Below are 12264 nucleotides of genomic sequence, written 5' to 3'. Positions count from 1 at the left end.
AAATGCTATTAGAAAAGATATCATCTCTGGTTGTATACTCTTCCTCTACTCCCTTATGCCACTTAAGCACTTATTGCTGTGGGCCACTCCAGTATAAAACACTCCAGAGGAAACAACTTGGCCTTGAGTTATTTCTATCACTTCTTTGGGTCACACTGAATTAGGAAGTAAGCAATCTTCTCCCACAGCTTTCTGGTACCATAACTGATTTGCTGGGACCCTCAGCTCTTCTGTTATGAAATGTAACTAGAAGTTAAAAGGCATATAAATTACAGATGTGCTAATTTTGTGGAGCATGATGAACTTCCTACTACCAAGTTTATGTATCTGCAGAGAGGGGAAGAAAAGGGAAGAGTAAATGAGATACATATCTGATGATAGCACAGCAGCAGAAAGAGTAAATCTACTTCCTCTCTGAAACACTTTATGTTCTCCAGCACTGGATGCAGTCTGCACCAAAGGACTCAGCCAAGTTCTCTAGATCAGCTGCCTTTCTGTCCCAGGTTTTGCTTTGTTTTTCCCTCTCCAGGTCTTTTTCCTTTGCCTCGACTCTTCTATTACCACAGTCATCTTTCCACATTCAGTGCCATGGCTGCAGCAGCGTGAACTAGTCACACCCTGACACCCCAGGAGAAGCACTGCAGAACTTCCAACCATAGGATCACTGCCACAGGCAAAAGAGACTGTAACAGGGGAGACAAGGTCACTGGCCAGGGTAACATAGTCTACAGGGAGACATAATCCTCCCCATTGAAAGGGTCACTGCAAGACTTAGATAAAGTTATTTCTCCCACCATACTCCTCTTCTTGAGCTTGAGAGAAAGCATCAGAAGAACTGTTGAGAAAGTCTTCATCAACTCTGTGATTCATTCAATTCTCCCTATTCTTTGCCCACCTTCTAGGTAGTTGTTGGATTCTTCAGCAAGGAGTGAAAATGGAGAAAAGGGGCACTGTTTTATCAGAAGCTGCATTCTTCTGATAAAGCACATAGTGTACAGAGGAGATTAAGGAATGTCAGCAGCAACAAACAAGGCTCAGACACCTTCACATCTCCAACTCCCCTCAAGCTCTTGGTAGCAACATGCATAATTTTCACTTACACATAGACATTTCCACGCTACTAGCACCATTTGTGGGTTTCGCAGCTGGTGAGTGCATCTCCCCACAATTACCAGTAGTAGCAGTGTGCCTCCTTTACAAATAATCAGAAGGCTACAAAGACCTTTCTGGATGAGTGAATTGCTATTTATTGCAGTCATCATACAATCTCTCTCAAAGAACTGAAGCTGCACCTTAGATATATCAACTGCGCTTGCCCTCACTATCCCAACTGGAGGCTGTTCCAGAGACAACATCACTACTCAGATGCACCCTTCTCATTCCAAGCCTACATTTATTCATGCTTTATTTAGTCTAAGGCTTAAAATTATATGGCCTATTTTTGCAGGCAGCAATGCAGCAGAGCCAGGCCTAGATCTCAGCCTCTCAAGCAGCAGCAGGTTTCAGAGCTTTTTATCTTCTGCCCTCATGCAGGCTTTCAAGAAAGCCACACTCACCTCTAAAATGTCAGTGCACAGTTTTTAAGTCAGCATGCAGCAGTGTAGGGGTAGAGAATTCCTTTTTTCCAACTTCCCTCCTGTACAACTCTCAAAACAGGCACTGTGGCCCTTCTCTTTTCCCTGCCCATTAAATTATACATCTTTCACTCTGTAGCCTCTAAGCAAGTCTCCCATTGCTCGGAGAAAAAGAATCGCAAACTCCATTTCTCACACCTTACAGCTCCTTTCATGGTAATATCCCCACCATGGGCCTCATTCAGGCTCTGTTCCAAATCCAGCAATTTCCTCCCTAGTATCTCAGAGGTTGGGCTTCTCCTACTAGCAGTTTTCAACACGTAACATCCACCTTAAAGTGTGAGAACTGAATGAACAAGCTCAGACCTTCATGGAGACGTGTGAGACAGTATTGCCAAGAGAGGGTAAAGAGCAGAAATGGAGTTTGCTCCTGAGACAGACCTGGGGAGCAGGAAAAGGAAAGGAATTTCTGGGAAAGTATTTCCTTTAGGAAAAAATGGAAGCTATAACACATTTCAATGAGCTTTTGTCTCCTCTTATTGACATTGAGAGCCCAAGACAGACTGCAAGAAATACAGGATCAGTCAGAATAAGACTGTGGTGGTTCTCATTTCGGAAGAGCTCCCTTACTGAGGGGTTGGAAAAACTAGGAACTTTCCTGAACTGAACAAGAAGTGAAGTGTACACATTGCCAGCGTGGTACCAAGCAACAAGAAGATTACACAATATGCCCTTGACAGTCCATTAGCAATATTTGTGCTCATTACCAGTGAGATGTGTTTCATGCAAAAGAAGCACTTGGGCAGGAGGGGCACTTGAAGTAATTAAGAATGTATTTACATTTTATAGAGCTATTGATGTCCCAGGAACCCATATGAAAAGTGTGCTCAGGGTATTTTCCCTACCAATATTCAAATGGTTAGCCTGCACTTGGTCTGTGAGCTGCCTGCCATGGCTGCGAGCTGTTAGCGAGCATTAGGAAACAGACAAAGGAATGTGTCAGACAAGAAACCAATGTTCCAATCTATTTCTCTTTTCTGAGGAAGTTTCCTTTTACTACGGCATACATTGTCTTCTTTTTATGAATGAAAAATAGAATCCAAAAGAAATAGCAATAGTCTCAAAATTGTGACAGTAAGTAATAAAAAGAGCTCTTGGTTTAAATGCACTTTTAACCAAATAATTAGCTTGGAGTGATCTTTCGTCCACTCAGTTCTAGAACATTTCCCTATCCTTCTGAAATCACCCTCAATATTAGGTGTCCATTTATTTAAGTTCTGCTTATGCCTATATATATTGTTGTGCTAGAGTGTTCCTGCTAGACACAAGTCCAGGAACAATAAAGAGCAACCTAAACACATCAGAAAATCACCTTAAGAAATGCAGAAAGTAACAAGAAATAATCAGCTGAACAGGCAAGTCTTCCATTGCAACCCTTGTTATTTAGACAAGTGCAGCTAATATACATAATGTAGCCATAAATTATTAAGTAAAATAAATTACAGCCCAACAAAGTCCACATTAAACAAGACAGGCCTCTCTGAAAGTCATGCGGGACTTACTATGTGAAGATGAGAGTGAAAAATGAAAGAGCATAGCTTGCATGATCTGTCTGTTGCTCTGATTTTTAAAGATGATACCTTATCACTGTAGAGACTCTTGCCTAAGAGAGCTGGACCATGCTAGAGCTGATCTGAGCCATGGAACAGTCTGAAAATGAAAAATGAGAAAGAAACGAGCATGTACACTCTGCATCATGTGGTAACTCTTATTGTCATGACTCACAAAGCCAATAGAAAGAAGAAACTCCACCTAGAGCTGTAAATTCTGGTCAGCTCAATTATTTCACACGTTGCAGCCTGACTTAAGTTATTCAGAGCAGAGAAAGGCAGATCCCTGATGCACCCTTCTGTATTGCTGGACAGGGTGAAAATAATAAATTGGTCATTGGGAAACACTGTATGTTTCCTGGATAAGGAAGAACATATTTCATATTCTTCTCTCATAGCTGCCTCTTGATGGCAGTAAATGGTTTGGCCATAGCTGTCATACAGAGAAGTCCTGTGAGCAAAGCAGAGTCTACTTCCACTTGCTTTCATGACACCTGCAACCCCTTCTTCATGGTAACTGATGTCCCATACTCTTCTGGCTCACAAACAGCAACAAACAGCTCTATGACTTGTCAGCTTTTTTAAGACTACTGGGAGCCTTTTGCTGGAAACCATCAGGCCACATTGATGTAGCCCTACTGGCAAGTCAATAGTTTGGAAATTACTCAGTTTTCCCTAGATAACTGCACTAGGTCCCAGGAGTGGAGATGTGGTATTTCCAGTGCATCGGAGTGCCTTTCAGGAGAATCACATTAGGTTTTGATGTTGCTGACTGCCTGCTTCTCCCCCAAGCACTTGACAATCTTCAAAAAGCCTTTCGATGCTCAGGTTTCTAACCCATCTCCCACTTCTATTAAAAAGAAAAGTCAGCAATATCTCTCTAACCAGAATAGGATTTGTGACCAATTGAGTGGCAGAGCAAATGACACAGGCCTCTTCATTTTTTCCATAGAAAGATCCAACTCCCATATCCTTCAGGTTTGTTTGTTTGTTTGTTTTCACCTTGGATTAGTCTGTTGTAAAGAGTCTGTGTCTTGATCTTCGGAAGTGCAGCTCTTGCTGAAAGCAGGGCCTCTGAAACCCAAGCACTGATATCTCAGTGCCCTGGAAAGGACCTGCATGCAGAGAGGAAAGCAATAATGATTAACAATCTGCTTTCTAAATGTAGAAATTATCACCCAAATTGCAGTAATGAGCCTGCTTGAACTGCTGCCCTGCTCTTGCCCAGCTTATTTCCTGGATGGCTGGAGGGAAGAACACAGTTTGCACAAGGAACATAGTGCTTTCTGAAGATTCTTCAGTCTGAGTAAATGATCTTACACCAGTTTTGTCTGATGATAATTCAGGACTGCATTGGGCCCAGGAGGTGCCGTCCATAGTGAAAGGCAATATGGAGCCAACTCAACCCCTAGCAAGAGGATGGGAAAACATTTCTGAACACATGTTCAGCATTACCCATTTTGGAGGGATGCAGAGAGAATCATCTTCATGTATCTGCCAGCTCTGCTGGTCAGCAAGGCTGCATGGACACAGCAGGAATCTGCCTTCCAGCACAAATCCTGGCACCTTCTGAAGTTCCTGAAGTTCTAGTCACTCTGTGGCCATGGGTAGTAGGAAAGCCCTCCCATACTGCACACATATACTATGTGCATTGAGAGTCCTGCGCTTGGGACTACATGAGGAGTCTCCCCAAAGTTTAACTGAAAGACCCCTTTAGGACTCCTAATCCACTGCTAGCAATAAGCATGGCTGGGTCAGTACCCTGCCTAATGTTTCACATGTCATGACAGTGGATACAGAACAGTTATTCCAAAGGATGGAGACTAAGGATTTACCAAGGAGTAGTGAAGAACTGGGGCTGAAGGTACCAAACAAAACAAGATCAGATTAGGAAAGGACTAGTAGGTGAGGCAACCACTTTTAGTGTGGGTATCTTGATACACAAATATCTCTTGCTAGAGTTTCCGAAACTTGTTATTCTACCTAATAATTCATCTAATGACATGGGTGAGGAGTTGCACTGAATGTATTTTTGCTAGGTACAGTAAAACTGCCAGCCTATCTGCCAGAATTTATGTCTGATTTGAGGTTCAAGAAAACCTACCAACCAAAGATTCCAGCCATAGCTCTGTCAAAAGACATTTACATTACCCTTAAGCATTTCAATTATATGCACCAGACAGAACTGTAAATTGTAAGATACACATAGATAAATCAGCTAATACGTGGCAAATAAGGTGTACAGCAGCAATATTAGCTTGCATATCAGAATATTAAAAAGCAGACACAATTAAGAGACAAGGCAAAGAAAGAAATACCCCGTGAACCCTTCAAAAGGCCAACCACATTGTGTTCATTTTAATATTGTTTAACGGTAACACTTAATAAAGAGAACATCATGATTGTGTGAACTAAATTTTCAGTCATAATGAATGCTACAAACTTAACCTCCCAAGTTTAAATAGGCTACAATGCCTTGGGAGAGATGCCAGAGAAATTATTTGATAAAGGTGACGGTTTTTCACACCTGAAAATAATGTTTTTCTTCCAGGCTCTCTTGATCAACAGTCTGTAGCCACACATTACAGATATAATCTCCAGACTTATGGTGTATACTTGCCACTACTTGCATAACTTACTAGGGATAGAGGATCACAGAGATTTTGAACATAATTTCCTACACTCCAGGAGATTAAATAGACTACATCTGAAGAAGGCAAGAAGCAGCTACGGCCTCTGGATAACAGAAAGTAAACTTCAACCAGTTTCTGCATCATTTATTCAAGAGGTATAGTCTTGTCTCCTACAAAATTTAGGCATAAGTATCCTGTGCAGCAAGGATGTGTATTTGATTTAAACAATTAATTGCACAGGAGTGGATTTCTGATATGGCTTTCCTGGCACAAACTAAAATCATTACATAAATCAGCTGGAGAGTGGCAATTTTACCTATATAAAGATTGATCGAACATTCACAGCTAGCGTTTGTCCTGTTCCCCATACTCATCAATATAGAAGCAGCTGTGATCTGAAAGCTTTTCTGGGGTAAAAGGCAATACTAAAGAGCATGCTGGAAGAAAACAATCACCATATCAGAGCTATTCCCTAGACCATTCTTTAGTGCTACAGTTTTTTCTTCATCCATCACACTTTCTCTGATTGCTGTTCATTTCCTTATTTAATGAATATTGTAATGAATAGAACACAAAAAGATGTACTGTGGATCTTTAAAAAAGAAAATTAAAGTATGTTTACCAATACATATCCTGAGCAGGCATATTAGCAGCTCTATTAAATGATGCTTTCTTGTTACCATGATAAATGTGTATTCGGTGATAGATTTAATGCGAAATCCAGTGTACGTATCTCACCAACAAATCTAAATCATGCATCATCTATTTGAAAACTGTCATCTTCTTCTAACAGATAGGAAGTATTTTCCCAGTGAATCTGTTGCTTGTTATACTCTGCTTGTCAGAGGTACTAGTGACATGGCAGCATTTCCTATAACAAAAGAAAAATATGCAGTCATACCCAAAACTTACTCAAAGAAGGAATTTTTTTGTTGGCTTCAGTGGTCATTAATGAAGACATTCAGGCTGCAGAAGAGCCAAAGCAATTGTCACCTTTTAATGATTTAGCTGTTTTGTTTCCTTATTACATACACATATTCTTATGTGAAAGCCCTGAATTCTATGCTGTCAGTATAGGGTCACCGGCACCAGTCCTACTTTCAGTGGCAAGTGAGGACTTGTTATGAACATTCTTCTTTTCCCATTGAAGATTTCAGTTTGGATGCCATTTCCCAAACAAATTGTATGGGAAAACCCTGTCTGCCCTGATTTAGCACAGACAGCATGCCATTGGACCCTTTTCCAGAGAGGCTGGCTTCCTTAAAGAAGCAAAACCAGGGGGCTGAGGATTCTCCTGCCTATTCTCCTGATAGAGCATAGGTGATAGATTTGCCTTTAGATCTCGATCTCTCTCATAAGGTCATTTAAGTGACCTGACAGCTTGTCCACTGGAGGCACAAAAAGAAAGAACTGCCTGAAGTTGACCCGGAGTAAGGGTTGATATGCATCTGCCTTTCTTTCCTTGCTGAACACATGAGCACCATACAGCTCCCACAGCCACGCTGCAACTTGAAACACAAAGAATCCTTGGGATTACAAATTATGGAGTAGTATTGTGCTACCTACCACTCTTTGCCTCTCTCTGCACTGTAGGAGACAACCTACAACACTTTGCTCTCAGGTACGGTACTCATTGCCTCTGGTACAGGAGCAGGGTGAAAGAAGGCTGAAACTGGATCTCTACAAGTTAGGGATGCCCCTCTTTCTGTCCATGGAATTGCTGGAGTAGTGCTGCTCTGTGCATGGAAGGGTCAGGGGATCTTTGGAAAGGTGTGAGGATGGGTGCTGGGCTGGGTAGTGCCTCTGTTCCCAGACAGCAGATGAGAGGCAGATGTGTTCTTTCCCCAAACAACTAGCATTAGGAAGAAGCTTCTTGGCATGCACAAAGGGAGAGACCTGACTCTTTGAGAGTCCCCTAGTGAATTTATAATGAGAAAATAATGACAGAGATTACAGTGCTGTGCTTTTACACTCAGCCTTCAGTACTTCTTCTCCCAGTGCCTGTGTGTGTCAGATCCAGATGCAGTCCTGCCCAATAAATGTGTTAATAGTCCAAGATACTCTATGCTAGAGGTGCTCCTGATTTAGTGAAAGACTTAGATGATCAGGACATTTCATTTCCTGCTACAAATGATACAGTTAGGTCTTTGGCCATTTTTAGTTCTTCAAGTGAAAGAAATAATAAGCCTAAGACAAAATTCTATGCCAGGTCCTGAGGGCTTGACTCTAGCAGAGCTCCCGCTGTCCTCAATGACTGGAGGGTTACTGTGCATGTAAGACCTTCAGAATCTGGATCAGTACACTTAAGAACTTGCAAAACTGGTACAACGTGCCAGCTGATCACAGAAGGTGGATCAGAGCTATTTTCATCCTTAAGGAACAGGAGCTGCCCTATTTTATTGCTTGCTATACCAGCTGTTTTTACATCTCAGCGTCTGCATACGACACATCTGAAAGAGATGATTTTCAAGCAGTGTGAAATACCTCCTTAAAATTCCTTAAGTTGGTGATGCGCACCCTCCAGGCACCTTTGAAAATGTTGGGGAGGAATTTGCCTCTGTTGAAGTCAGTGAGAGTTTTACCACGAGTTCAATAGTGCTGCATCTTGCAGCTTTCTGCTGGCTTCAGTCATTCGGAGTTCTCTGGTTGGCTGGGTTATTTAAAAGGTGTAGGAGGAAAAAGACTGTCTGAAAACGGTTCTTCCACCAACAGGATGATTAATGACTTATTTTCCATTTTAGACCATGCAGAAGTGTCACAACTCAGTAAAAAGAGCGAGATCAGACATTATTCCCATCATTCTTCATATTTACAATATATACAACAAAGTAGGTTTGTAATTTGACCTTACTCTATTATGATTATTCCCTATTAATCTCTATTATTCTTAGTTATTCTATCTCATTAAGGGAAAAGAATTAGTATCATAAAAGATCCCTCCTATAGGAAGGTGCCTGTAATTTTCTACCTTAACAGTCCAAATCAGCACACCTTATAAGAGTAGCACTACTGTGTCTAGGTTATATCAACAGCTGAAGAAAGAGCTGTATAACGTGGTTTATATTTTCTTCTGGCTTCAGTGAACTTTTCTACAAGACTCATTTCAATACATTAAGAAATGTATAGCTCTATATATGCTTATCATTAAGGTACCTAGTGCACCAACTATAAAATAATTAAACTAAGCAATATTTTGTAAAACAACAGTCAGTCAAGCCCTGAAATGCTGACAAATAAAAGACCTAGCGACAGACAACAAAACCATAAGTCTTTTTGACTCTGTCACACAAAATAATTGGTAAGTGTTATGCTTTCATGGTTGTAGAGGAAATAATATGAGGAGGGAAAAACCCAACAGGTACAAGGTCAGTAATAGCAACCTCATAGAAATACTGCAACGCTGCTGACATTAATAATTAAATGAACAAGAAATCTCAATAAATATTAAGTTATTTGCTAGAGAAATCTATGCCAATGGCTTTTATGTGTGTGTGTGTGCAAACTGATTTATATCAGAGAAATGGGGAACCTGTTTTAGTCAATTTTGCTTTTTTCTCCTCAGAGCTGTAGAATTATAAAGTGCAAATCTGCTTAAGTTGGGCTTTTTTACATTTATAAAGGGCCACACTTGATTTAGCAATACTATTTTTATGTGTAATGACATGGACACATTTATTATACATTCTGCTAATCTTCAGACTTGCATTTTGACAGGATTAGGAATTTATACAATATGTAGACTTTAGGCTGCACATTAAGACTGAAGCACTTCAATACATTTGGTTTTTTGCAAGCAAAGGCTGAGTAGTAGAAACAATCATTTTGTGTTTCCTGCTCTCTGAACAATGAACCACAGTAATCCTTCTGATGGTAATCATATTATTTTCTCTTTAAGATTACATTTTGTTTGTACATTTATAGTGTCACTTAAAATCCAGCAGGTTTTCTTTTTAGGTATCTTTTAAGAGGAACAGAAGTGAATATTTTAAGAAAATGACATAGTTTTCTAAAAGGTACATACTTCCCAGTATGCATTTTATAAATATTTAAATGAAAGATGTTCAGAAATGTATAAATAACTGCGTTAACACTTTAGGAACTGTTACTTTTTTCTACGGCCCAATAATAGATTTCCATACTGAAGGGATTAAAGGTCTTAGATGTGGTGAATGCAGAAGCTGTTTGGTTTTTTTCTTTTTCCTATAAGGCAAGTTGCATTACTGGTTTTGATACACAGACTAGTTACCCATCTCCAGAAGGTATATAACAAAAATTGACAAAATTACTTCATTAAAATATTAATGCAGAAATTCACAACACTGGAAATGTACAACAGCTTATTTTCCATCTTAAAGAAACTTGTTATTCATTTGCATGAGAATGGCAATTTAGTGTGGCAATAGAGAGCTTCAAACGCATCCCTGCAGTTTATTGCCTTAGGTTTGCAAACTGCTTTAACAGCCATCAGCCAAGAAATGTACATGTCATCTGCAAATCACAAATCACAGATCTTGACTCGAGTGATTGCACAGGGAGAAGTGCTGAAGGGTTCATAGTGGCCAGAACAAGACTTAAAAATGATGTGAAATAGGGAGCAAAAAGGGCTGCAATTGCCTTGGAGCCTAAAATAGACTGAGCTTCAATGCCATGGAAAAAATCACCAGCTTCTCCATCATTTCTTTAAAGGTCAGAATTTTTGTAGGTGGATTGGGAGCGCAGTGGATTGCAGATGCGTTTAACAGCAGGGTATTTTCCGCTGCCATGACCAGTTAAGGAAGATTTTCAAAAACACATCTGCTGGTAAACAGTTTGGCCCTACTCTGGGTCATCTGCCTTATCTGTGCTCATTGCTGCATGAATTCTTACCTGGATAAAGTCCCAAACCTCACATCAGTCAAAGTTAGGCTTTCAGTACAGTCCATTACATTTTTTAGAGAGGTACCTCCATGGCTTTCAGTTGGTTTTATGATGTGGGTCTGCTTCTTCTTCACAGATGTATGAAGCAGTGGAAACACAAAGCTTGCTCCTTCCCACTTCCTCTTCGTGTTTCACTCGCCAGAAGGCAGAGCACAAGATGAAAGAATAAATGAAGGGAAAACAGATAACTTAAAGAATAACAAGGACTCAGGGAGAGGATTTTTCCATGATCCAAAAGGAGTCTGGTTTCCAACACCATTTTGCGTCATTTCAGGCCACTATTATGCAGAAATTCATTCAAGAGGAATTCAAACAAATTGCCTGCAAACTGATCTAGAAGGCAGCAAATCCATTTACCTTTTCAATCTCTCTAACTCTGCAGGTGACTAAACATCCCTGGTTTAAGATTTCTCTTCCTTCACTCTCTTACAATAGAATTTGAAGTTCTGTTTGGAAATGGAGAGGTTAAAAAATAATCCTCATTAAATGGGTGAACGACAATGAAATTACACAGACAAAGACCTTTGCAGGTTGGGTTTTCTGCTGGGGAGTGTCTACACTTTACACATATTTATATGATACTTAAATATCTGTAAGTAATTTAACTTTTCTAAATGTTTATTAGTCCATGGTGAGCGCACTGGATCCTCTTCTGGGACCAGGATATGAATTCATAAGAAGTGTGAAGTATTTAGTTTCAAACAGATTTCAGAGCACTTGTAACATCTGGGGAATGCTTTCTACTTGGCTATTCTACTGTTAACTTAAGAGAGAAATGTAGGCAGTTTAACCAGTTGAGATTCTTTGTGCCAGTGGTAGCCTGTTATTATGAAGAGGGTCCTTCCCTCCCACCTTGACCTCTGCTACCCATATTATATCATACAGAAATAAGCTTAATTTCTGTAGGAAAATCTCCACCAAAAGCATATGCCATAAGAAGAACTGAAAACTCTTCCTGAAATATCCTCCTCTTTGAGCTGAGATGTTGGGAGAGCCTCAGAAAGCAAAATTAACTTCAGCAGTGAAATCAAATGAGGCCCTTCATTAAATGCTCTGCTTTCATTCCAAAGACATGTAGCTAGAGCAGCCTACATCTATGCAATCACTACACCTAACTCATGTGGCTTGCGGTTACGTCTTCCAAAATAGCTCTCACAGTGCATCTGGAAGATTTGTCTGCACATTTATTATTTGAAGGTTATGCTGTTCACACCTTGGACTTGAATTTGCAGTTTAAAAAGTACAATGCCATATTTTTGTTCAGTTTTTATGTCACCTTGTGTTCACCTCCAGTGGCAACTGCTTTTTCTACTACAGCCCATTACCAGGTGGCTTATAACACTGGTCAAAGCCAACAGGTACCTCAGAAGACCGAATATTAGTTCTTAACATAACTGGCAGGCACTGGAGGAGAAGCAGAGGAAAGGGAGAAGGGGAAGAAACAAGAATCCACAGGCACTGGTACTTCAGCAGTTAATAGGAAAACTTTATCTTAACAGACTGAAGCAACCAGCTCTCTGGCACAGTCCA

The 12264-nt window shown here is 40.3% G+C and overlaps 1 long non-coding RNA gene across 1 annotated transcript; it reads right to left on the bottom strand.

Annotated features, from left to right (window-relative positions):
- Positions 1-3084: 3084 nt before the first annotated feature.
- Positions 3085-10867, bottom strand: LOC115611987. The gene is made up of 3 exons (XR_003992827.1): positions 10760-10867; positions 6440-6688; positions 3085-4299 (listed from the first exon to the last, which is right to left on the bottom strand). It is a non-coding gene; the product is annotated as an uncharacterized LOC115611987 (long non-coding RNA).
- Positions 10868-12264: the final 1397 nt, after the last annotated feature.

This window comes from Strigops habroptila, chromosome 8, assembly GCF_004027225.2.
Source record: "Strigops habroptila isolate Jane chromosome 8, bStrHab1.2.pri, whole genome shotgun sequence".
Classification (NCBI taxonomy): domain Eukaryota; kingdom Metazoa; phylum Chordata; class Aves; order Psittaciformes; family Psittacidae; genus Strigops; species Strigops habroptila.
This window is presented reverse-complemented; position numbering and strand designations above follow the sequence as displayed.